Here is a 27,366-nt window from a genome sequence, read left to right as displayed (position 1 = left end):
AGAATCAGGTCTAGTAGATATATTAAAATTTAATTTAAGTAACCCTTTCATTTGCTTATACTGCAATATAATGATAAGTAAACATATGCATAGGGATTTCGTAGACCTGAGTGGATTAATTCAACTATTTTTGTATTGTAATCACTGTCTAACATGGATTTCAGTTGGCCATCCTAAAATGGTCATTTCTGATGGTTCTGATTGATGCCCAAATTTATAATCCAAGATTTCACAATGTTCTGTCTGGAGATCATTGGTGCTTCATTTTCATCCATGACATTAGTCTTCCAGTGCTAAAATAAGAGAGAACCATAAACCCAGTCACTTAATACAGCACACTTTCATTATCTTATGGCTTCACAAATCAAGTCCAATGCAAATATCACTGGGTTAAACTCAAGTCTTTGGAGAACTATCTTCATTTCCAGAGGCTTCAGAATATGTCGTTTCTTTGCCTTTTGTAGATTTTATAGGATGCCTGCATTCATTCCCTTGTGACTTTTTCATCTTCAAAGTGAGCAACATTGCATCCTTCAGACCACTCGTTAAAAGTCACATGCATTTGCCTCCCTTTCTCTTTCCTGCTACTCTTCCACTGTAAAGGGCCCTTGGGGTAGCATAGAACATACCCCCATTAGCAACTTAAGTTTAGGTTCATAATCACATCCAGAAAGTCCCTTTTATTACGAAAAGTAATATATTCACAAGTTCTGGTGTTTAGAGAAGGAATATATCTAGAGGGACATTAACTACCACATATGTCAAGTGATATTAAGTGGGAAGTTTACAGACATAATAAAAAATAGTTTTGGCATATATTTCATAATTTTAAAATACTATTATTTTCATAGAAATAACATTAGAGTCTTGTCCCGACCCACAGGACAGTCGAACGGGCCCTGGAAGGGAGAGTGGGAATGGAGGAGACAAGAAAACACGAGAAATGGAGACAAGACAAATAGCCTGATCAAGTCTCGTTTAATGATGGCGGTGCAATGCCTTATATAGGCTGGCAGAGGAAGAGGTTGGGCCAGGGCGGTGACGGGGGCCCGGGTTTTCTCAAATTACAATTGCGCATGCGCCGTGGGTTTGTAATTTTCCTGCCGCGGGATCGGGCCTGCGCCTTAGGCTGCATATCTTCCTGGGCGGGAAAACTGTTTGCGCCTGCGCGGGAAAGGTTAGCGCGGCACGGGAAAGGTTAGCGCGCCTGCGGGAAAAACTTTAGGCGCGGGCGGGAACAGTTTATAATGAAGAACCCGGAAATGTGCCATCTTGTCTCCGCTTTGCGGAGATCAGGCAACAGAGGTGGGCTAACTCCGGGCCTTATGGCTCCAGACAGAGTCTTAATTGTTATACGTGAAATTATTTTTAGGGAGAAATGTGATGAAGAATTTATTTATATTTGTTCATTTTTTTGGTCCAAATTCAAGTTGAAAATACACAGAACAGAAACATCATTTTTGAACATTGGTTTACAGAAGCGACAATTTAAGATGGAAACCTACTTGTCTAATAACATGGTTCAATTATGAAATGAAACTAAATGTGCATTTTGGTATTATGAGGTGTGTAGGAGAGACAATAAGTTCTACACATATAGAGAAGCATGTGGCAATGCGTGGTGGCTCACATCTGTAATCCTAGCACTTTGGGAAGCCGAGGCGGGCAGATCACCTGAGGTCAGGAGTTTGAGACCAGCCTGACCAACATGGAGAAACCCCATCTCTAGTAAAAATATAAAATTACCTGGGCATGGTGGTGCGCATGCCTGTAATCCCAGCTACTCAGCAGGCTGAGGCAGGAGAATTGCTTGAACCCAGGAGGCAGAGGTTGCCATGAGCCCAGATCGTGCCATTGTACTCCACCATGGGCAATAAGAGTGAAACTCTCTCTCAAAAAAAAAAAAAAAGAAAAGAAAAGAAAAGAAAAATATATATGTCAAAGTGAGGTGTGTTGACTTTTAATCTTGAAGGTTTTACTATACTACTACAGTCTTTTGAAGCTCAGGTTACATTGGAAACCTCTATTTTTAAAATAAAACTGTAATTCAATTTTTAAGAATTAATAAACTACATAAAATATAGAGATAAAAATATAAATTCAACTAGAATTTTACATTATGTCAAAGCTATTTATCAGTAATTTGCTTGACAGTTTAAAAAATGGTTAATATATAGTTTTTACTTAGGGACAATAACAAAAGGAAACACTGAACTGATTTGCAGACATCAGTGTAATATGGTCCCGTAGAAGTGCTCTTTAATTGGATTCAAAAACACCTGCATTAGAGTCAGCTGAAACTACCGAGCGAATATTGAATCAGGATCTCTATGGAGGCCAGTGACAGTCAGCTTGAGAAGCACTCTTGAGTAACTTGTTGTATGTTCATGATACTGTTGTATGCTATATCACATATGTCATGCGGGATAGGAGGAGGATGCAGGGGATAGGGTGTGAATTGTCACTAAAATCCTGATGGCCTTTAATTTAATTTAATTTAATTTAATTTTATTTTGAGACAGAGTCTCACTCTGTCACCCAGGCTGGAGTGCAGTTGTGCAATCTCAGCTCACTGCAACCTCTGCCTTCCTGGTTCAGGCGATTCTCCTGCCTCAGCCTCCCCCAGTAGCAAGTGCTGGGATTACAGGCGTGAGTCACCGTGCCCAGACCATCATGGCCTTTAAAAGATGTGAGGATGTGGGGATCCTTTCTGTAATGAAAGGTTCAGAGTTGTTTTATTTCTTTTCTTTTCTTTTCTTTTTTAAGACTGAGTCTTGCTCTGTCACCAGGCTGGAGTGCAGTGGCACAATCTTGGCTCACTGCAGCCTCCACCTCTCGGGTTCAAGTGATTCTCCTGCCTCAGCCTCCTGAGTATCTGGGACTACAGGTGCCTGCCACCACACCTAGCTAATTTTTGTATTTTGTTTTGTTTTTGTTTTTGTTTTATTTTGTTTTTGTTTTTTTTTCTTGAGACGGAGTCTCGCTCTGTCACCCAGGCTGGAGTACAGTGGCCGGATCTCAGCTCACTGCAAGCTCCGCCTCCTGGGTTTATGCCATTCTCCTGCCTCAGCCTCCCGAGTAGCTGGGACTACAGGCGCCGCCACCTCGCCCGACTAGTTTTTTGTATTTTTTAGTAGAGACGGGGTTTCAGCGTGTTAGCCAGGATGGTCTCGATCTCCTGACCTCGTGATCCGCCCGTCTCGGCCTCCCAAAGTGCTGGGATTACAAGCTTGAGCCACCGCGCCCGGCCTGTTTTTGTTTTGTTTTGTGTTTCAGATGGAGTCTCACTCTGTCGCCCAGGCTGGAGTGCAGTGGCACAATCTTGGCTCACTGCAAGCTCCACCTCCTGGGTTCACTCCATTCTCCTGGCTCAGCCTCCCGAGTAGCTGGGACTATAGGCACCCACCACCATGCCTGCCTGATTTTTTGTATTTTTAGTAGAGACGGGGTTTCACCGTGTTAGCCAAGATGGTCTCAATCTCCTGATGTCGTGATCCACCCATCTTGGCCTCCCAAACTGCTGGGATTACAGGTGTGAGCCACCACGCCCAGCAAATTTTTGTATTTTTAGTAGAGGCAGAGTTTCACCCTGTTGGCCAGGATGGTCTCAATCTCCTGACCTTGTGATTTGCCTGCCTCAGCCCCACAAAGTGCTGGGATTACAGGCGTGAGCCACTGCGCCTGGCCGTTCATTTCCCAATTCTTTTTCTTACCATTCACCTAGATTATTTTTAGTAGAAAAAAAGTTTGAGTGCAACCAAACGAGTATTTTATTAGTAGTCTTTTAGGAATATAGAAAAGCAGATAAAAAATTTAAAGAATGAAATAAATATTTTCTAAATAACTAGAATATCACCTTACTTTTCCTCATGACTCCCTCACCTGGTCTGCTTGTGGACCTTAGGGGTAGCCACCGCTAATCACTGGGTCTGATGCTTTCTGTTTTGAAAGTTATTAACTGTTGATTCAATTTGTTTAATAGATATAGGCCTATGCAGGTTGTTTATTTCTTCTTGAGTTTTATTTTAATTGTGTTTTCAAACAATTGGTCCTTTTTATCTAGGTTGTCAAAGTTATGGACATAGTTTCATTCACAGTACTCCAGGACTATCATTTTAATATCCATGAAATCAGTAGTAATATTTCTGTTACTTGTAATTTGTTTCTCCTTTCTTTTTTGTTGGTTAGCTGGTTGGAGGTTTATAAATTTTATTAATGTTTTCTAATAGCATACTTTTCACTGATTTTCTGTTTCGATTTTTATTAATTTATTCTCAAATTTTTACTATTTATTATTTCTACTTATTTGGGATTTACAATTTTTTTTAGTGTTGTAATTTGTGATTCTAGAATACTGATTTTAAGTATTTCTTATTTTGTAATGTACACATTTTCTTACAACTTACCCTCTAGGAATTATTTTGCTGCATCATACAAATTGCAATAAGTTATTTTCATTTTTATGGAGTTCAAAATATTTACACATTTTTTTCAGACTTATTCTGAGACCTAGATGTTATTTAGAAATGTGTTTTTTTAATTTCCATATATTTGGAATTTTCTAAGTATCTTTTAATTATTGATCTCACCTTTGATTCTATTTTGGTCTAAAAATATGCTTTTACATCTATTTTTTAAAAATAATTTGTTGAGGTGTGTTTTATTGCCCAGAATGTGGTCTAGTTTAGTGAATGTTTCATGACATCTTGAGAAAAATGTGTATTCTCCTGTTGGAGGATGAAGTATTCTATAAACATCAAGTGTATGCAGTAGATTGATGATGTTGTTCAATTCAGTGATACCAGTTTTGTTCAACTATACTGATTTTCTGCCTCCTTGGTCTGTCAGTTACTCATAGGGGGGTCTTGACATTTCCAAATATAACAATAGATTTGTCTATATCACCTTGCATTTCTATGAGTTCTTGCCTTCCATATACTGACATTATTATTAAAGACATTCACATTAGGGATTGTTACACCTTCTTGGAGAAATGACCGTTTTTTCATTATGTAATGCCTCTCTCTGTCCCTGATATTTTATTTTCCTCTGAAGTCCAATTTGTCTAAAATTAATATAACTACCAGTTACGAGCTGAATTGTGTTCCTCTAAAATTTTTATGTTGAAGTCCTAACCCCCAGTACCTCAGAGTATGACTGCACTTAGAGATAGCATCCTTAAAATGAAAATTAAGTTAACATGAGATTTGGTAGTATGGGCCCTAATTCATTACAATTTGGGTCCTTAAAAGGATGACCCAGACACATGCAGAGGTAAGACCATTTAAAGATGGAAAGAAGATTACTGTCTACAAGACAAGGAAAGAGGCTGTGGAAGAAACCAACCAGACCAAAACTTTGATCTCAGACTTCTAGCCTTCAGAATTGTGAGAAGACAAATTTATGTTGTTTAAGTCAAACAGTGTGTGGTATTTTGTTATAACAGCCCTAGCAAATGAACATAGTACCTCTGTTATCTTTAGATTATTACTGCTACTATGCCACATCTTTTCCATCCCTTCACTTTTAATCTCTCTCTCAAAGATTTCTAGGTGATGACACACAGGTGGGTCTCAACATTGTATCCACTCTATCTTTTAATTCGTGTAGTTAGACAATTGAAGTTTAAAGTGATTATTAACGTATTTGGATTCATGTCTACCATTCTGTAACTGCTTTCTACCCCTTGTTCTTGTTATTTTTGTGTATATATTTATGGGTCATGTAAGATGTTTTGATGCAGGGATACAATGTTTAATGACCAAATCAGGATAATTGGGATATCCATCACCTCAAGCATTTATCATTTCTTTCTATTAAGGAAATTTTAATTCCACTCTTTTATATATTTTATTTTAAAATATATAATAAATTATTGTTGAGTATAGTCACCCTGTTGTGCTATCAAATACTAGGTCCTATTCAAATTATCTAACTGTATTTTTGCACCTATTGACCATCCTCGCTGTATCTTCCCCTTCCCGCTACCCTTTTCAGCCTCTAGTAACCATCACTCAGCATCCACTCTTTTTTTCTGCCTTCTGTGGTGTTAATTGATCACTTTTTTAAAAAAAAAAAAATCTCATTTTTTCTCTTCTCTTAGCATTTTAATTTTGGTTTTATCTTTTATTAGTATTTGCCCTGAAGGTTACAATGTGATTTACAACTATTATATTAAGTCTTCTCTCAGGATTTCTTTTTTTTTTTTTTCTGAGATACTTTCTCACTCTCTTGCCCAAGCTGGAGTGCAGTGGCACAATTCCAGTTCACTGTAGCCTTGACCTTACAGGCTCAAGTGATCCTCCCATTCCAGCCTCCCAAGACTGGACTACAGGTACATGCCACTGCATGTGGCTGGTTTTGTTTTTTGTTTTTTGGGTGTGTGTTTTTTTTTTAATATATAGTGATGAGGTCTCACTATGTTGCCCAGGCTGGTCTCAAACTCCTGAGCCCAGGTGATCCTCCTCAGCCTCCCAAAGTGCTGCCATCACAGGCATAAGCCACTGTGCCTGGCATCTTCTTTCAAATAACGATACACCACTTCATGTGCAGTGCACGTATCTTCTAAGAAAATACTCTCAGTTTGTCCCATCTGCCCCTCATAACATCATCATATATTTCATTTCCACACTTTCTATGATTAACGAATACAATTTTTGTTGTTATTATGTTAACAAACTTTTATCTCCTAGATCAACTAGGAGTTAGAAAAATACAATATTTTTTATTTATCTGTATGTATTCCTTCTCTAATACTTTTCCTGAATTCTTCGTGTAGATACAAGTTTCTGAACTATGTCATTTTTCTTCCTAAATAACATTTTAAAACATGTTTACAAGACAATTTTATAGGCAACACATTTCTTCAGTTTTTATTTTTCAGAAAAAGTATTCTTCACTTTTAAAGGATCATTTTGTAGAATACAGAATTTCAGGTTGGCCTTCATTTCTGTTTTTCTTTTCTTTTAATATTATAATTATCTGACTACTCTTTTCTTGCTCTAAAAATGAGTGAATATTAGTAGCTTATGTCATTCATTAAAAGGTTGAGTTGCTAGCAATTAGAAGAATAAGTGTTTTCTATATGAGGTTTAGTTTTAATGAATATAGAAGATGTGCTTTTTATCAAATATTAAAAATGTTTAAGAATTTATTTTTTAAATAAAGAAAAAACTTAATGCTGAATTATTCATGCTAGTCAAGTCTAGTTTAAAATGAATAGAACAAAACACTAAAATGTTTAAAATAAATGAAAATACTTTTTATTTAAATAAAAGTACAGGCTTTCGTGAGAGATATTTAGATTTGACTCTTTCAAGTGATCTACTTTTAAATACTTACAATTATTTTCAATTATCTTTCTGTTCAATTTATGTTTCAATAGGTAATCTGCATTCTATTAAAGATTGAAAGCAATACCCTTGACTTAGTTATTCTTCACTGAAGCAAACTGTTTCTTGAGACTCAATGCTTATCAAAAACGCAGGTTTCAAAAAATTAATTTCAGGCTTGAAAGACAAGAGGCATACATACATCTTATATAATTACTGTATAAAAAAGAATGCAACTTTGATTTCTGAAGTACTCAATGGTCGTGTTCTGGAACTCCTTCGAGGTATTGTAAGTTAGATGCTAATTTGCATTGGAGCCTACATGGAAATAATTAGTACAAAATAACAGATCCAGTATGTGTGTTCGATGGAATTAGAATGATAATCAGAAATGCTTCAATTAACAAATGGCAAGAGTCCATATTAAGTTTAAACTCAGGCCCTGTGAACAATAAAGGGTTTTAAAATGTTTCATAAGAAAACATATTTTTACTCAATAGTCTTTAAATCTGATGTTGTAAAATCATACATAAAAGAAAATGATTTGGTGGCATGTCACGCCCTACATGCCTTACCTTCCAGATTACCTGTGATCCAACAAATAATTGAAGCTCCCCCACATTTTTTAGCATACATGCTGTCAGAAAGACCAGGGCTTTGATCTCCATGCCATCAGATTGTAAAATTTGATTTCATTCTGTCAGAGTCATAAATTTCCTTCTGCTAATTGCCCTTATCTGTTGAAGAAATTCGTTGTATTATACCAGTTGTGGTTTTGAAACCAGCCTGTCACACAGACTGTTTTTTTTTTTTTTTTTTTTTTTTCCCTTTTTTTTCGAGATGGAGTCTCTCTCTGTCACCCAGGCTGGAGTGTAGTGGCACATCTCAGCTCACTGCAACCTCCACCTCCTGGGTTCAAGTGATTCTCCTGCCTCAGCCTCCTGAGTAGCTGGGATTATAGGCACGTGCCACCACGCCCGGCTAATTTTTGTATTGTTAGTAGAAATGGGGTTCTACCATGTTGTTCAAGCTGGTCTTGAACTCCTGACCTCATGATCCACCCGCCTCAGCCCCCCAAAGTGCTGGGATTACAGACGTGAGCCACCACTCCCAGTCTTTTGCTTGTTTGTGATAAATATAGAAATTAACCCTTCTGGTCTTAAAGCATGAAACTTGTATTTGTTTTATCTGAGTTCTTTCCTCAGGAAATCACCTCAGGCCTCTCAAAAAGAAAAAAAAAATGTAGCAAAGAACTGAAACTCACCACATAACCGTATCCAGACAATAAGATGCCAGTATCCCTTATTCATTGTGATTGCTTCCTTGTTCCTCCCTAGTTACTGTTTTCTTACACATTGCTACATTTCTTTTCTGTTATATAACCCCTTCTTTTGGTTGGTCAGGGAGATGGATTTGAGACTGAGCTCCCATCTCCTCAGAAGCAGCACCCAGTTCAAGCCTTCTTCCTTGGCAATACTCTTCATCTCAGTAATTGGCTTTCTGCACTGTAAGCAGCAGGACCTAGACTGGCCCTGGTGTTTTGGTACCATTTTCATTACTCGTGATCATTAGTATAAAAAGTGCCGAGACCAGCTTGGTGGAGGAGACCTTAACCCAGCAGCACTAGAGGAATTAAAGACACACACACAGAAATATAGAGGTGTTAAGTGGGAAATCAGGGGTCTCATGGCCTTCAGAGCTGAGAGCCCCAAGCAGAGATTTACCCACGTATTTATTAACAGCAAACCAGTAATTAGCATTATTTCTATAGATGTTAAATTAACTAAAAGTATCCCTTATGGGAAACCAAGGGATGGGATGAATTAAAGGAATAGGTTGGGCTGGTTAACTGCAGCAGGAACATGCCCTTAAGGCATGAATCACTCATGCTATTGTTTGTGGCTTAAGAATGCCTTTAAGTGGTTTTCCACCCTGAGTGGGCCAGGTGTTCCTTGTCCTCATTCCCGTAAACCCACAACCTTCCAGCGCGGGAGTTAGGGCCATTATGAACACGTTACAGTTCTGCAGAGATTTTGTTCATGGCCAGTCTTGGGGCCAGTTTATGGCCAGATTTTGGGGGGCTTGCTTCCAACAAAAAAGGTTATCCATTCTCCATAGTTCTGTGCAACTTTCTCCTCTCTTAACATATTTGTCTTCCACCTCACCCCAGTCATCCAATCTAATTGCCACAACTAGATTTTAAATTAACAATAATTGAACCAATGCTTGAGTCTTATTTTTAATAATGACTTCGTCCGGCAACCACCATCTGTCTTGATAGCTCAGTCACTCAAATACCCTAATTCTAAAATTATATAGACCCTCCTGTGATGCATAAGCAAAATATGCATATATTTTCACATTTTATCAACCCTCTCATTCTAGTGTTGCTGCATACAGGTCTTAGAACCAATGACCCAAATATATAAAGGTCATTGCCTAATGATCCTCAGTGCATAAACACTGAGGTTTGCTTTCTCTCCATTGATTAAAACTCCTGAGGTTGAGGGAGTGTGGATCACAGTGCCCTTAAGTTAAACATTCTGTCTGCACTGGAGTAGTGCATATAGCTGGGCAACTCCCCCTGTTACCCCCCATCCAACACACATGCTCAGCTTTAATTCATCAATGTAATTCTGCAGGTGGTTCTCCGATACTTTCCACATCAGTTAATTTTTTCCATTTTTCTATGCTACTATTTCTTCCATTTTTTTCTCCTGTTATCAGTCAGCTGATGATTTTGTTTGTTACATTACTGAGAAAATGTATGCAATCAGAAGAGGTCTTCCACCTCTATATAGTCCCAAATTTACCTAACTATTTTTCCTTCTATTATAATAAGTGAATTTGAAATGTTTCTATCCTATTAAAAGTCAAACCATCCATATGATCCTTGTATCCCACTAATAAATCTATACTAAATTTTTTTATTGCAAGTTCCTTTCTTCTTCCTGCATCGTAATTCCTATCAACATGAGGATACATTGTAGCCTGGCATGGTGGCTCACACTTGTAATCCCAGTACTTTGGGAGGCTGAGACCAGTAGATTGCTTGAGTCCAGGAGTTCAAGTCCAGCCTAGGCAAGTCCAGGAGTTCAAGTCCAGCCTAGGCAACAAGGCAAAACCCTGCCTCTACTAAAAATACAAAATAATTAGCCAGGCATGGTGGCACATTCCTGTACTCTAAGCTACTTGGGATGCTGAGGTGGGAGGATCACTTGAGCCTGTGAGGCAGAGGTTGCAGTGAGTGGAAATCTTATCACTACACTCTATCCTTGGCAACAGAGCAAGACTCTATCTCAAAAAAATTAAAAAATGAAAATGAAACCCAAAAACGTAAGGATATATTGTGACATACTTTATCACGAAAAACTCCTTCAATCAACATCATGCTCTAGTTACCACTATATTTCATTCTTCTATGTTGCAGCCAATTATCAAAGAATGCCCTATTAGCATTGTTCCCCTTTATCTTCTGCTTAAATCTCTTGAATCCAGTTTATCACTTGGGAGAAAGATTTCCATTAACTCTAATTTAATAACAATTTCAATCCACAATTTATTCAACCTATTAGACAGATTTGACATACATTTCTCCCTTTTTCTTGTTTTCTGTTCGAGCTTTCTCTTGGATATCAACTTGTAATACTGGTCATTTTAAAAATTTGTTTCCTCCATCCCCCAAATCTAAATTCTGGGATAACCCAAGAAGTGTGTTGAGCCTTTCGTTTACCTGCATTCGATTTCGGCATATTTTTATCCAGAATCTGTGTTTTATATAAAATTTATACATGTCTAAAACAAAAGGTTTATCTGTAGTCAGACATAGCCTCTTTCCATGAGCTACAGAGTTAATTATACAGCACTCACGCCACATCTTTTAATTGTTGTTTTTTTCAAAGTTCACATCGAAAAAAAAGTATCCTTAAAACTGCTTCCACTATATTCACTGTATGTGCTTTTTCCCTTATGTTCCCTAACTTAGTAAAAGGCACCACAATTTATACAGTTGTACAGGCATAAAACCTGTGAATTAATCTTAACTCTTTTATGTTTTTATATTCAATCCTGAATCTCTTCACTTCTATCATCTATACTGTTAATTCTAGAGTCTAAGTCATCGTAATTGCTCACCTAGACATCTTCATTTGTCTCTTATCTGGTTACTCTTCCTCTATTCTTACATTTTTACTACTACATTTTTCAATTATCAGCAAGAATAACTAATGTAAAAATTAGAATATCTATTGTTGACCAAGTCCCAGTAACAAGGATAACTGAATGGAGAGAAAAATCACATTCATTAGTGGATGAGAATTGTATTTTTCTGATAACTGCTAAATCTGATAACTAAAACTTTAACAGTTAAAAATAGAGTTCACTAGGAAATAGAAACAACCCATACAATTAACACAAGATAATTTTCTTTCATGAAAAAATGCAACGGTCAGTATTCATCTCCTCAGTGTCTTGGTCACACCAAATGACTTCATTAGCTTCAGATGAATTGTAGATGTAATGTTGTGATTACTTTTGTAGGCACATTACATTACCTCTGAAAGATTTGCTCTATTTCAGAGAGACTCAGTCATTGTATCTCTACACCATCGTGTACCAGTCTCTGCTGTTACTCCCTATAAGAAACAATAGAAATCTGGAGAAATCTAACTCATGCAAGGGATAAGGGAGGAAATCCAAAAATTGTAAACTCTAAGGTCCTGGGAGGTTTGACTGAGAGGACCTTCAATTGCAATACAGTTGAAGGTGACTACTCATTTTTTGCCTTGGTTAATTCCTACCACAATAATAAATTTGAACAATATCCTCTCAGACACTCAAACAAACAAACAAACAAAAAGCATTATAGATCTTTTTATCTTTCTCTTTATTTACACCATTATTTATACAACTTTTCTGTTTATAAAACACTTTCATTACATTTTTTTCAAAAACTTCCTTACATGTCTGTTTGCCTCTCATTACAATCTGTCCACAAAATTATTGTACTATCCATATTTCTGAAATACAATTGGAATGTCAGCAAACTACTTAAATTCTTTCAGTGCTTCCCCATTATGGATGAATAACAGTACACCTTCCTCCAACAGCTTGTAACCTGGCAGCTTTTGATACTACACCAACATATAGCCCCTAGATCTGTATTAGGATCTTTTTCTTAGGCTCCATGATGATATTTTATACATTTGAAGTACTGTTTTAAGAATCCCCACTTTATTCTCCAGTCATTCTCTTTCACATGGCTAACTGATCTTGTATTCATTCACTGGTCAACTATCACTTATGAAGGGATGTATTTAGCCCTAACTACTTACATGCACTATCATGCCTTTTTCTGGTTGCACATCTTTTACTAGCTTGTAAAATGAAGTTCTGCTAGTACAAAGCTTTCTATTTTTGTATTAACATATTGTTATTTCATATTTTCTCTTTAAATTTATCTTGATATAGAAATGTGAAATCATGGAAATTTTATTCCAGCAACTTGAAATTCTTCATTATATTCTAGCTTGTTCTTGCTATTTAAAAATGTCATCAAATTCTCATTCTTTGGAGGTAATATGTAGTGTGTGTTTGTGTGTATGTGTGTGTGTGTGTTTAATTTACATACATTCAATAACTGTTATTCCATTTATGCTTCAATAATTTACTATGACAATGTCCAGGTACAGATTGATTTTTATTTATTCTACTTAAGACCCACTGTGCTTGCTGAATCTGAAGATGCATGTTTTACCTGGAATATTCTTAGCATCCTCAGAGTAAATGTTCAGTTTCATTTATTCGGTTAATGGAACTTCTTTTACAACCTACATGTCTCATAAACTTTCTTTATATTGTCCATTTATTAATGTTTCTGTGTCATTTGACTAACTGTCCTTTAAATTGTACTGATTTACTGTTTAGTGCATCACTGCATATTTAATTTTAATTTGATTATTTCTCATCTTCACATATTATTATATTACATGGGTTTTATTCTTGTATTTTTCATCTATTCTTACGTTACTTTATTTTAGAAACAAATATTGTATTCCATGGATGTCTGTTATTTATTGTCTCTTTCTTTTTATTTTATTTACCTTTACTTGTATATTCACAGTGTCGACGTTTGCTTAGACAGATTCTTGTATCACGAGTTGCTTGATATTTTACTCAAGACCACTTCTATGATAGCTTTTACAATGTACATCTACTGAATTATTAGCAACCAACCCCTTTATATGGTAATTTCTCAGTTTCAAGACTTGCATCACAAGAAAAAAGAAGAAAAAAGATATGTAACTATGGGAAATAATGGATATGTTAATTTACTCGACCTATAGTAATCACTTCACTATATATGTATACCAAAAAATCTTGCAGTACAACTTAAACGTATAGAATTTTTAAAAAGACTCCATCTTCATGCTTGCTTAAGGACATAAATTTTCTGGTGAACTTTTTTTCCCACATGGAATACAAGCGAAGATAGGCAAATTTCCTTTCTGTAGCCTACTTTTCAATTGTGAATTTCTTATAATTTTCAGCCTCAGTTACATGTTTCCAAGTCATGAATTGGCCTAAGGCTTTATCTCCTGCCTTGCTCTCTATTCCCAGTATACACGTGTTATGTCACAGGTATAAAACACAAACATCTTAGTTGTGAACATGCTCAAATTCCTCTAGGCATCCATGTCATGAAATTATATATACATTAGAAGCTTGGGCTTTTCTTTTGTTTTATTTTCAGAATTCCCATTATTCTCTTGCAAGATGACCTATATATTTTTGACTATATTATTTCAATGCCAAATTTTTATTTTTTTTTCTAGCAAGAGGAATTTCAGATGAGCCACTTTGTTATATTGTTTTTTAAAAAAGCAAATCTGAACATGTATAGACTTTTGTCATTGTTCCCTAAATAATACAGTGCAACCACTGTGTATACAGCCTTTACATTTTATTAGGTATTACCAGTAATCTAGAAATGATTTAAAGTATGTGGAAGGATGTGCATAGGTTATACACAAATACTACACCATTCTATATCAGGGACCTGAGCATCTGTGGATTTGGGTGTCTGTGAGAGGCCCTGAAAAACCAGTCTCCCATAAATACTGAGTGATGACTGCGTGCGCGTGCGCGCACACACACACACACAGATACTTCTCATTCAGTTTTTTAAAATAAAAAAGCTAAGTAAAACTAGTTTTGTTCCACATATTATAGGAAATGTTTGCCAAGATAAAATACAGTTGTCCCTTGAACAGGATAAAATATAGTCGCCCCTTGAACAGGGTAAAATACAGTTGTCCCTTGAACAGGGTAAGACACAGTTGACCCTTGAACAGGGTAAGATACAGTTGACCCTTGAACAGGATAAGATACAGTTGTCCCTTGAACAGGAGAAGATACAGTTGACCCTGGAACAGGATAAGATACAGTTGTCCCTTGAACAGGAGAAGATACAGTTGTCCCTTGAACAGGGTAAGATACAGTTGACCCTTGAACAGGATAAAATACAGTTGTCCCTTGAACAGGGTAAAATACAGTCGCCATTTGAATGGGTAAAATACAGTTGAACCTTGAACAGGGTAAAATACAGTTGACTCTTGAACACGGTAAAATACAGTTGACCCTTGAACAGGATAAAATACAGTTGACCCTTGAACAGGATAAGATACAGTTGTCCCTTGAACAGAGTAAAATACAGTTGACCCTTGAACAGAATAAAGTACAGTTGTCCCTTGAACAGGATAAAATACAGTCATCCCTTGAATAGGATAAAATACAGTCATCTCTTGAACAGGATAAAATACAGTCATCCCTCGAACAGGATAAAATATAGTTGACCCTTGAACAACGTGGGAGTTAGATGCACCAATTCCCTACACAGTCAAAAATTTGTTTATAACTTGAGTCCCCTGACACCTAACTACTAATAGCCTATTGTTGATGAGAAGCCTTATCAAAAACATATGAACAGTAGATTAACATATTTTTTGTGTGATATATAATATATACTGTATTATTACAATAAACAAGCTACAGAAAAGACAACGTTATTAAATAATTATAAAGAGGAGAGATTACATTTACTATTCATTACAGAGAAGTGGGTCATCATAAAGGTGTTCATCCTTGTCATTTTCACGTTGATTAGACTGAGAAGGAGAAAAAGAAAAAGTTGGTCTCACTGTTTCAGGGATGACAGGGGCAGAAGAAACCATGCAGTTTAAATTCATATTGTTCAAGAGTCAACTGTAAAGCAACTCCAAAATCACAGCAACATAACACAACTAAGGGTTCACACTACTTGATGTACAAAGATTGGTAAGAGCCTCTTTCCATGGTAGTCAATTCAAGACCTAAGTTGAATGGACACTGTTTCAACATGTGCTTCCAAGTACATCACAGCTGGAGAAAGAAAGCATGGTGAACTGCACATTACCCGTTAGAGCTTCTGCCTGGACACGGGACATTTCACATCTACTCACATTTCATTGACTAAAAGAAATCTCGACTACAGGCCTCTCTGAAAGAAGCCAGAAGGCCAGATTATTAGCATAGCTAGAATCACTATCACAGTCTTCTGTTCTGGAAAGGAAATATTAGTTTAATGTGCTTTCCACATAAGTTACATTATCCTGTTCCCAAGTGAGACAAAATCCCCATTTTGTCATGACATCGAGCTCAGAGTTCAGGATCTCTGGTATATGCAGACACAAGGAGGCCTTCACTCTTTCACTCTTTCGTGTGTGTGTGTGTGTGTGTGTGTGTGTGTGTGAGACGGAGTCTCGCTCTGTTGCCCAGGCTGGAATACAGTGGTGCGATCTCGGCTCACTGAAAGCTCCGCCTCCCAGGTTCATGCCATTCTCCCGCCTCAGCCTCCCAGATAGCCGGTACTACAGGTGCCCGCCACCGCGCCCAGTTAATTTTTTGTATTTTTAGTAGAGACGGACGGGGTTTCACCGTGTTAGCCAGGATGGTCTCGATCTCCTGACCTCGTGATCGGCCCACCTCAGCCTCTGAAAGTGCTGGGATTACAGGCGTGAGCCACCGCACCTGGCCAAGGCCTTCACTGTTGTCCCTGAAAGAAGCTCCAATGTACATCATTCTCCAGAATCACTGTTTCCACCTGTTGGGGTAATCTTCATTTACTTTTTTTTTTTTTTTTTTTTTTTTGCCTTAGCAACTTGGGTTCAAAAACATGTACATTCCGTTTCCTGCTAATAGATGTGGAGGGCATAGAGGGAGCTTTACATCTTTAAAGTTCTTACCCTCTTCATTAACTCAGGCCTATATACTCTCCTTAATTTTAATTGGCTTTTATTTTTCTTTGATTGGAGAGAGCACTATGAGAAAATAATCATGTTCATGGTAAGATTTGTATTTATATACATCTTTGCTTTCTCATCTCTATGCCTTCTTTATGGATCTACCACAAACATATTGGGTTCACAATGTTAGCATGGCACAAATGATTAGCTTCTTTTTCCTAAGGAATTTTTGTACAACGGAAAGAAAAGATTAGCTGAAAACCATATTATTCTTTAATCTGAGACTCTTATTTTACATAGAGGTTTAAACAATAAGTGCGGTTTCGTTTGAAATCGCACTTGATATTGATGAAATATTAATGATATTTCATTAATACAAGAATGGTTATTTTTTATAACTCAAGGAATTTCTTTGTTTTAATATTTTAGAAATTGGGTATGGGAAGCAAATGCTTGTTTAAATTGTCATGGTTTTGGACTCCTGTTTTATAACAAGCTTAAAATTAATATATCATCTTTTCCTTTTTGCATCCAATAGTAAGCACAGACTACTAATATTTTGTTTTATAACTTCTTATGCAAGAACTATAAAGGAATTATGCCCATGATCTTTCTTCCATGTAATCAGAAGAAACCATTTTACCAGTTTCTGTTATAGTCTATTGCCGAATCATCATTTTTCCAGACTCCTTTTTGGAGAGAAGCCCTTGTTTCTCCTTATGTAAACTCCTAAAGTGTAAAAAAAAAAAAAAAAGCTCCTGTCAGATCTTAAACTACTTGTTTTTGCATTGTGTTATATGATTTTTTTGGACTAAAATAATTATTACAACAGGGGGTACTCTTGATTGTTTAAGATAAGAAAGGGTGTGGTTTAGACAGAGAAATGTCTTTGTAACAAAGTGCAGCATAAAAGCATTACATGGCTTAATCTCAAGACAGCTCTTTTTTTTGCAGACCAGGATTCAGTGGGGACTTTGCTCAGAGCCCAGAGATCCAGTTAAAAGATAGAGGCTAAATTTAAAACTACCTATCTAAATAAAATTGGTCTTCTTATACAATCCTGTGGTAGATATAATTTTATGTTTGATTTGGCATCTATTTGTAATCTCCCTCTCACACACCAGACTCTCGCTCCCTCTCTCTCTCTCTCTCTCTTTCCCTCTCTCTCTCTCTTCTCTATCTCTCTCTCTTCTATCTCTCTGTACTTTGAGGTGTGAATTTTGCTATCTAATTTTCACCTAACAGTTGCTACTTAAGTAAGCAAATTTAGGGCTATTCAGCTTACAATTGCCTGGAGTAATGAGACAGATTATCAAGAAATTGAAAGTCTAAACTAGGAGAAAAAGAAAAGGGTCTTGTAACTCTATAAGATTTACTTCCACCTGCATATCTAATATATCTATATATTTATTTATGTATTTAATATATCATGCATATCATGTCTGTTTCACTACAAAAAATATTAAAAAGAGCTCTAATTCATTGGCTTAAAGAAAAAAAAGAAGTACTTAAATCAAATGCTGTATCAGAAAAACAGACTTTAAGTCCAAATCCATTTTCAAGTTTACCTGACTTAAATTATTCTTTAATAAGTAAGCTGGTTGGTAAAATAAAATTAGAAATATCCTCAAAATTGTCAGTATACATTATTGTTTAGATTTATTGGTCAAATAGTTTTAAGTTTATCTCTGCTGGATATTACAAGCTGTCAAAATTTGGCACGAGGGTTATAAAGCTATAAATGCATCCCAAAAGAGAATTATCTCTATTTGTGCAATTTTTTTATAAATAAGGCACTTAATATTGTTTGTTCAATACAAACAGCTAAATCTTGAGTTATTGATAAAAAAATTACTTAACCTTATTACTCTTAAGTAAACACCTGAAATTCACAGTATATACAAATGGCTAACAGGAAAATAAGATTAAAAAATGACTATCACATTTTTCATAAGCAATCTAAGGTAAACTATTAAAAATAAATTAATCAGCTAAATGTAATAGAATAAATGCTTATAAATAAATTTGTCATATTATTTAAAATCTAAAATTGTATTAAATTAAATTAAAGATGGTCATTAAATGTCTGGGTCATTTCCAAAGTTTTAAAAATTATAGGAAATCATTTTTTAAAAATGTGTTCTTATTTAAAGGAAAATAATTTTTGCCTAATTCAAAAGTTATTTAGAGATTATTTATGAAACAAGGTAAAAGGAACCAGTAAATAAGAGAGATGCAAAGAAAGTTAGAAATATAAAGAGGCATTTCAGCTAATAAAGGTTAAAAGGAAAATAATTGTGTATGCGAAATTATCTTATAAGATAAATTTTTGTCCTAAAGTAAAATAATTGGTTATTTAGGAGAGAGGGATGTTTAGGATAAAACAGGAGATCTGAGTATAATGCAAATGGTTTGTATAAGTCATGGTCAGATTTGTACAAAGAGAATTTATGAGAAAGAAAACTTTATATGATCACATTAAGCTATAATGAAAAGGAAATTATTTATAAAAGTGTTTCTAAAGATTGGGCTTCAATATTAAAAATACACTAACACACTAAAGAATTTGTTAGAACACCAAAATTTTCTTAAGCTATTTATTTGCTCTTAATAAAATTACAAAAGATTTTAATTTATTTTAACCCCAAATTTCAACTTTTATTGCATCTCATTGTTTTCAGTTTTCTCCCCCATTTGAGAAAACCTGAAATAATAACTCCTTCAATTTTTTTTTCCCTCCGGTTCTAACTGCTATTGTGGCCTGATGCTAAAAATGTTTTATCTTAAAGTTCTAAAGGAAACATCTTCTTTCAATATAACATTCTGTGCCTTTGGCTTTAATGAAACAAAAAAGCTTCACTTGTAACCCAGGACACACTCTTCCTATGTTTGACTAATTCAAGTATCATTTTTATTAGTTTTGAGTTCCAGGTTATCTAAATGAACTCCCCATAGGGAAAGAAAGGCAATGTCACTGCAGAAGGTCTTTTTTTCTTTTTTCTTTTTTTGTCTTTTTGTAACAGATCTAACAAACAGATTTTATGTTTTGTTGAAATAATTTCTATGTCATTTTTACTAAGTTTTAATTTCCCTAGGAAAACTTAAAACAAATTGTAATGTAAAAACAAATAATTAAAAACTTTAAAAAATTAAGCTTTTTATATCCATGCAACCTTCTGTGTTGCTTTTAGAGTCCTGTGCTATCATATTACAGTACTTTGTCTCCTGGGTCTAAAAAGGACACCAAGTACTGCAAAATCTTAAGCACTCACAGCAGTTAAAGCCTTCATCAGAAGCAAGAGATGATGACAATCAAAATAAACTGCCTTTGTGAGACACAGAGCTAGAAATTAACATTTTTGGACCCCTGTAGACCCCGATACTATTGCAGAAGAGGTAGTCACATGAGATTGTAAGAGCCTATTTTGAGAGATAAAAATAATTCAGTTTCTCCATAAATTTAACATTAATATCAAATGAACACTGATGCATGACCAGCATATAGACCCCTGAGTCAGATTAACAAGCCTTTCCTGGAGCATTAACCAAATCTTTAAAAAAAAAAGCACGCAATTTTATAAAAAGATTTATGGAAATTATATCTTATGGTCAAGATAATTAAAACTAAATAGATTTGTTTATAACATTTGAAAGACAGATTTAACTGGTCTCACGCTGTTTTTATTAGGGCTTATTGCTTGGGAGATTAACTCTCCTCTCTCAAAGAATAAAGATTTTTGCTTTTTAGAGGAAAATCTTTGAGTTTTTATTGGGTAAATGAATGACTTACTTAACAGCGACCTGTGATCCTATTCTGTGATGTCAAGTGTTTTAAACTTTTTTGTTTGATGAGCTTTCTAGAATCATATGCTAAATTCAGTTCCATTGACCACATTAATTTTTTGATAGTAGGTCCTTTGAAGTCCAAAAATAAATATTTGGCTTATTTGATGTAATAAAATCATATAGGAAGCATTGTCAAATATAAAATAATGTTTAACCATCTTTGGATTATATTTATATAAATGTGTTAGTAGTATTTATTGCACGATTATATGAGATTTCTGTGACTCTAATATGTTAGTATATGTTATCAACAGTAATTACAATTATTATGTAAAATAGTTGTATGACACAGAGTAACTAAATTTCCTTGTCAATTGTATCTTTAACTATAGGTGTTCTAAGACATTTTACTTTAATCCTTTAATAAGGCAGTTTATAATCAACTATAGAACTCTAAGGAGCACTGTTAAATATAGGTTTCTGATAATTTTAGTGATTGTAACATTGGAATAGACAGAAAATTTTCCAGGGCTCTCATAGAGAGCTGATGTATTCATGAGGATTTTTGATCCAATATCGAGCAGAACAGCAGTTAATTGCAGACACTGAACTAACATAAGAGTAAAATAATGTTGGGGAAACCAGCCCCACACCACCCAGCGGGTACCCTGAGTCTGGTGGAGACAAAGGAGTTAGAAAGAGACAGAATAAGCATTTAAAAGATGGGTCCAGGAAACCAGAGCATCAGAGGCTTACTGATGGCCCAGAGCTCTCGGGATCCCCCGTTTATTGGTTTACAAGCTCTTTGTTCTTAGGGCAGATAGGAGGAGGAAGAGATGAGAAAAAGGATTAATCAGTGAAGGAGAACTCATGAGTCATTCAATAAGATGTATAGCAGTGTCAGTTTCTGTGAATTTCCTTGAGCAATGGCGTGTGTCTAATTTACTTAAGATCTTAAACTTAGCGGGACTGAAATGGGTAGGAATGGCTTTCAGGAGGAACCAAGATGTTTAATTATACTCCACTGCTTCAAGGGAGTGTTATCTCCCTGAGCAACCTGTGGAATGCCGCTGAGCAGTTATGCTCTCGGGGCATAAAGACATGAAGGCATTAAGGAGATTTTGCTCCTCAGAGGCCGCCCATGGCTTCACATGGGTGTTTCACACAGGGGAGACCAACTCAACTGGCACCCCAGAAACTCTCTTTCTCACATGTCCACCTCTTTTGTCTTTATTAATATTTTTTGATTCATAACCGCCATTGCTATCATGGCTCATTCACGGTGTCTGGTTTCTCTCCCAAGGCGCCATCCGCATCTGTAGACTAAAAACAAACAGCATAAACAAACACAAACCAAAATAAAATTTGCAATTGTTGAGCCACCTATCGTTTTAATCCACTTTGAAGGATAGGTATTAGAAAGGCCATCAGCGGCTCCAGCAAGAATATCAGCTCCAGGCAATGGGTGAGATGTGCCTGAGATGCCTCAAAGACTTGTTTTTTCAGTTTTACAATATCTAATGTTAAATTATCTTCTTTTCCTTGTAGGAAATGTCTAATCATCTCCCACTGATGGTCAGTGGCATTATAGGAGCTAGGAGTAACACAAAAATCAGAAGTATCCAATCACATTGCATTTGAATTCTATGCTCCAAGCTCATAATCCAATCTCCCATCCAAATTACTGTTTGACAGAGATTATTAGATTTGCCAATTTTTGATCTATTTGGCTTTGGGAATTCCAAAGCTTAGAAGAACTTTCCTGGCAAATATCCACAAAGCCCGCAGTTTGAATAGAAGAGTGCAAAACAACACCAGCAGCAGCAGCAGTAGCTGTGTAACAGCTATAAGGCCCATGATCATAGCTATTAAAGTAAATATGAATCTCTTTGATCCATTAAGTATTCTTTTTAGTACTTCAGTGATAATATGTATGGAAGGAGAGGCCTCCCAAGGTCTATCGAAGGAAACAGGTATCCAAATTCCTTCTTGGGCCTTAACCAGTAAAATGCTATTATCTTTATTAAAGGTAGAATTAATGCGGGTAAAAAGATGACAGTTGAGGCATGCTATGGTTTGAGAGTCAGGTAGGATATTAATTTTTCCCACTACCATCATAAAAGGAGGTTTAACACAACTCTGCAATGGGACCATCCAGTTAGAGGTCATGGCTACAACAGATCAAAGTTTCTTACTATGGGTCTCTGTTTTATATTCTCCTTTCCAAATCTGAATTGGGGTTTGAGCCATCATTAATTTCCACAGTTCTGGATGTTCTGGACTTATAATTGAATCAATCATTTTTGGGCTTGGAGGAGCCATACCGTTCTCCTCCCACTTAATAGTGTAATTTGTTTCAATTCTTCCGTATAATTTTGGTGCATTATCTGGGTAGTCGTTTGCAAAGGGAATCTCTCTACAATCTTCATGCCATCCAGTACAATTTACTGCAAATCATCCCTTAGCGGCCCAATCAATGATGATTCCATAGGAATTATTTTGCAGTACATCAGTGCTGTTTGCAATACAATCTTCCCAGGTTAGCCCCTCTAGCTTTCCAGGCAATTTAGTGGCCTGCCTAGGGCAGGGCTTTTTATTAGGTTTAAATTTATTAATCTGGTGATGTCTCATAACATAGCTGTGCTCAAGGTATTTAATAGTGACCAAAGATTGAAATGTTCTTCCACTGATTGCATGAATAGAGGCTTTTGATCCATTACATGCAGGGATGTAAACCATCCAACTTTGTTTATTATAATTTAAGCATTCTGCTGCCAGCCCCAGGCAGATGGGAGGAAAGCGATAACCAATGGAAACATTCATTAATATTCCTTCCTCCTCTCGATGAGTCGGACCTCGTTTATCTGTTGGTCCAAGCATCCAGACACTATCATTAACATAAATCTCCACTAGGAGGTCTAACCATGTAACAAGTCTAATCAGTTGTGGGAATGGAATGTAGGCCCAATAAGTGTAATTTTGATCTGCCTCAGCTACGGGGAGACTCACTGCCAGGGAGATTACTGCCATCATAGCTGCCATTAGATTACTGGTGGTCAGTGGCTTGTTCTTAGACTCTTGTTCAGTGTGAGCTAGTCTCTTCATTTGCCCCCAGGTCAGTGAAGTTGCTTGGCAGGTTTTACAGTTTCCATCTGGTCAACAGAGATGTTCATCTGAGCCATCCGATGAACTTGGGGTACAGGGACATTCTGAGGTCTTTTCCTCATTCTTGGATTCTGGCTCATGGCACAGCTTAAGATGTCTTGTGGGTACCCAGACAAGAAGCTGATTCTCTCCTGATGAGATACAAGCAAACCCTCGACCCCTTGTAATGATTTTGCCCTTTTTCCAGGTTTTGGTTCTGACGTCTTTCCACCACACATGTTTTCCCTCATAAGGATTTATTTTTTGCCCTGTCAAATGCTGCTCTGCTACCATTATAACCTGATCTCTAGATAGATTCAAAAAATTTAGTGATAAGAGCCAATTGTAGCTGCTTATGGGGAGTCGAGTATTCTCTGGTTCCCACCTCTTTCTTTTGTTTCTGTCATTGAGATTTTAAGGTTCGATTAGCCCGTTCAACAATGACTTGGCCTTGAGAATTATAGGATATTCCAGTACTATGCTCAATGTGCCATTGTTGAAGGAACACTTGTAAAGATTTACTACAGTAGCCTGTGCCATTGTCTGTTTTAATCTTTTATGTGATGCCCATGGCAGCAAAACAGGAAATTAAATGTCTTTTAATATGAACAGCTGCCTCACCTGTTTGGCAAGTTGCCCATACAAAATGAGTAAAGGTATCTATAGTAACATGGACATATGAAAGTTTCCCGAATGAAGGTACATGGTTTATGTCCATTTCCCACAACATGTTGGGGTTTAATCGCCATGGGTTTACACCAGTCCCTTCATGTGGCAGTTGTAGTACCTGGCACTGAGGGCAATATTGCACAATGTCCTTTGCCTGTCTCCAAGTAATCTGATATTTTTATTTAAGTCCTGCTGCATTCACATGTGTTGGGGGGTGAAAATCTTGGGCATTAGTAAGCATAGTGGAAAATAGTAAATCAGCTTGATCATTATCCCTTACAAGGGGCCCAGGAAGATTAGTGTGTGCTTGAATGTGCATAATATAGAAAGGAAAACAGTGATCATGCACTGCCTTTTGTAAATAAGAAAACAGCTGATAGAGTTGTTCATCCACAAGATACTTAATGAGTGCAGTATATAGAATATTGAATGACTTGAACAACATAAGGTGAATCAGACAATATTTACAGGTTGCTCAAAGTCTTCTAACACAGCTATAACTACCTGTAATTCAGCACTCTGTGCCAATTGAAAGTCAATTTGAATAATACTGTTTTTAGGTCCTACATAAGCTGCTTTTCCATTGCTAGAGCCATCTGCAAACACAGTTATTGCTCCTTCCAATGGAGCACTACAGGTAATTTTTGGAAGGACTCGTGTTGTTAGCTTTAAAAACTGAAAAATTTTGTTTTTTGGATAATGATTGCCAAGAACTCCAATGAATCCAGCTAAATGTATTTGCCAATTGACTGAATTAACAAAGGCTTGCAGAATCTGATTTTTATTCATTGGAACTATAATCTTATCTGGATCCGAGCCACAAAGTTTAACAACTCTAAGGTGAACTTGCCCAATCAAGATTGCCGTGTCATCCAAGTATACTGTGAGTGTTCTAACAATATTGTGAGACAGAAAAGACCATTCAACTAAGTCCTCACTCTGAACTATAACCCCTGTAGCAGAATGGAGAGTATGGAACACAATGAACTGTAATGGTAAACTTGAGTCTATTCTATTAACCTGGGCCTGTTGTATTTTTTCTTCAATCATTTGTAGTTCTTTGGCAGCCTCAGGAGTCAGTTCTCATTTACCAATGAAAGCAGAGTCTCCTCTTAAAATAGAGAACAAATTAGATATAGCAAAGGTAGGGATTCCCAAAGTAAATCAAATCCAATTGATGTCCCCTAATAAGTTTTGAAAATCATTTAAAGTTTTCAGAAAGTCTTTTCGAATTTGAACTTTTTGGGGTTTAATTGCCCTTTCCTGAACCTGCATTCCCCAATATTGGAAAGGAGTGGCCGTTTGAATTTTATCTGGTGCTATGAGCAATCCAGCACTGGCTACCACCTCCTGTAAATATGAATAACACTGGCTAAGTCAGTCTTGATTTTCGGCCACATACAATATATCCATATAATGAATGATATATGAATTGGGAAACTGATCTCTCACAGGTTGAATAGGCTTCCCCACAGAAGTTTGAGAAATAGTAAGACTATTCAACATACCCTGCGGCATGACTTTCCAATGATATCTGGCTGCTGGTTCCTTGTTGTTCATAGCACTAATAGCGAAAGCAAATTTCTCAAAATCAGACTCTGCTTGAGGAATATTCTAAAAGCAGTCCTTCACATCTATAATTATTAATGGCCAGTCTCTAAGAATCATGGCGGGGGGTGGAAGCCCCAGCTGCAGGGCCCCCATCAGCTGGATGACTGCATTGACCGCTCGTAAGTCGGTTAGCATGTGCCATCTGCCAGATTTTTTTCTTTATTACAAACACTGGCTAATTCCATGGAGAAAATGTGGGCTCAATGTTTCCTTTGTTTAATTGCTCTTTGACTAATTCCTGTAAGACCCCCAAATTTTCCTGAGAAAGCAGCCACTGCTCAACTCAAACAGGATTTTGGGTCTAACATTTTAAAGGAATGGACTTGGAGGCTCAACAGTGACCACCCCTAAAAATGGTAACCTAATCCTTTTCAGTCATTTTTTACAGTAACATGTATAGGTTCAATAATGCACATCTCCTGTTTTCCTAGGCCTTTTCCAGGAACATGGCCCATATTTGACATTATTTTTTGACTAGCTTGACTATACCAGGGAGAAGGGATTAAAATTTCTGTGCCCCATTGCTGAAGCAGATCTCTCCTCCATAAGTTAACAGGAATGGGCATAATTAGAGGTTGTATTGTGTCTTCCTGTCTTCTGGACCAAGACATGGTAAGATAAAAGTACTTTGGAGAACTTCTGAAGCAGTTCCAACACCCTGGAGACCCACTGGGGCCTTTTGTTTGGGCCAGACTTTTTGGCCATTGATAAAGAGCTATGACTGACACATCTCTTGTGTCGACCAGACCCTCAAATTGTTTTCCTTGAATGGTGACCATACAAATAAGTCTATTGTCAGAGACTTGATTTACACAATAGGCAGCCTTGCCTGCTGAATTTGTGCTTTCAAATCCTCCTGTTCTTTTTTCTGAGCTTTCTCCTAACTTACATACAATAAAAGCAACAGTTGAGCTATTCTGTCACCTGGATTAGCCCTCCAGGGAACAGTGGAGGACATAACAATTTGAATTTCTCCCTGTCAGTCAGAGTCCACTACTCCAGTATGTACTTGAATTCCCTGTAAGTTTAAGCTGGACCTTCCCAGTATAAGTCCCACAGTGCTGTTTGGCAATGGGCCATAAAATCCTGTTGGTACCTTCCTAGGAGGCTCCCCAGGAAGGAGGGAAATGACTTTGATAGAGCATAAATCTACTGCCCCGCATTTAGCTATGGAGGAGGACAATTACTGCACATTTGTACAGGGATAGACTGTACCAGGAACACTCCATTTGGAGTTGAGGATGTCCCATCCTGAACTGGGAATGCCCCGTTTTGAATGGGGGCCCTGGGCTGACCCCTCTGTCTCTTTCCCGACAAGACCTGTCTGCTGTTATCAAACTTTGAATGACATTGATTAGCCCAGTGTTTTCCTTTTTTACATCTAGGAGAGGTACCTGGTTCCCTGCTTTTTCCTCCTGAGTTTTGCTTTTTTTTGGCTCTTTGTATACTCTCTTTTTGTATGTCCTATCTCTCCACAATTATAGCAAGTTCCAGGGAATACTTGTGTGTTTTGTGTTACCCTTAGTCCCCCTCCTTGCCTGAGC

Source organism: Rhinopithecus roxellana, chromosome 18, assembly GCF_007565055.1.
Source record: "Rhinopithecus roxellana isolate Shanxi Qingling chromosome 18, ASM756505v1, whole genome shotgun sequence".
In the NCBI taxonomy this organism is placed as follows: Eukaryota; Metazoa; Chordata; class Mammalia; order Primates; family Cercopithecidae; genus Rhinopithecus; species Rhinopithecus roxellana.
Note: the sequence above shows the minus strand (reverse complement) of the source record.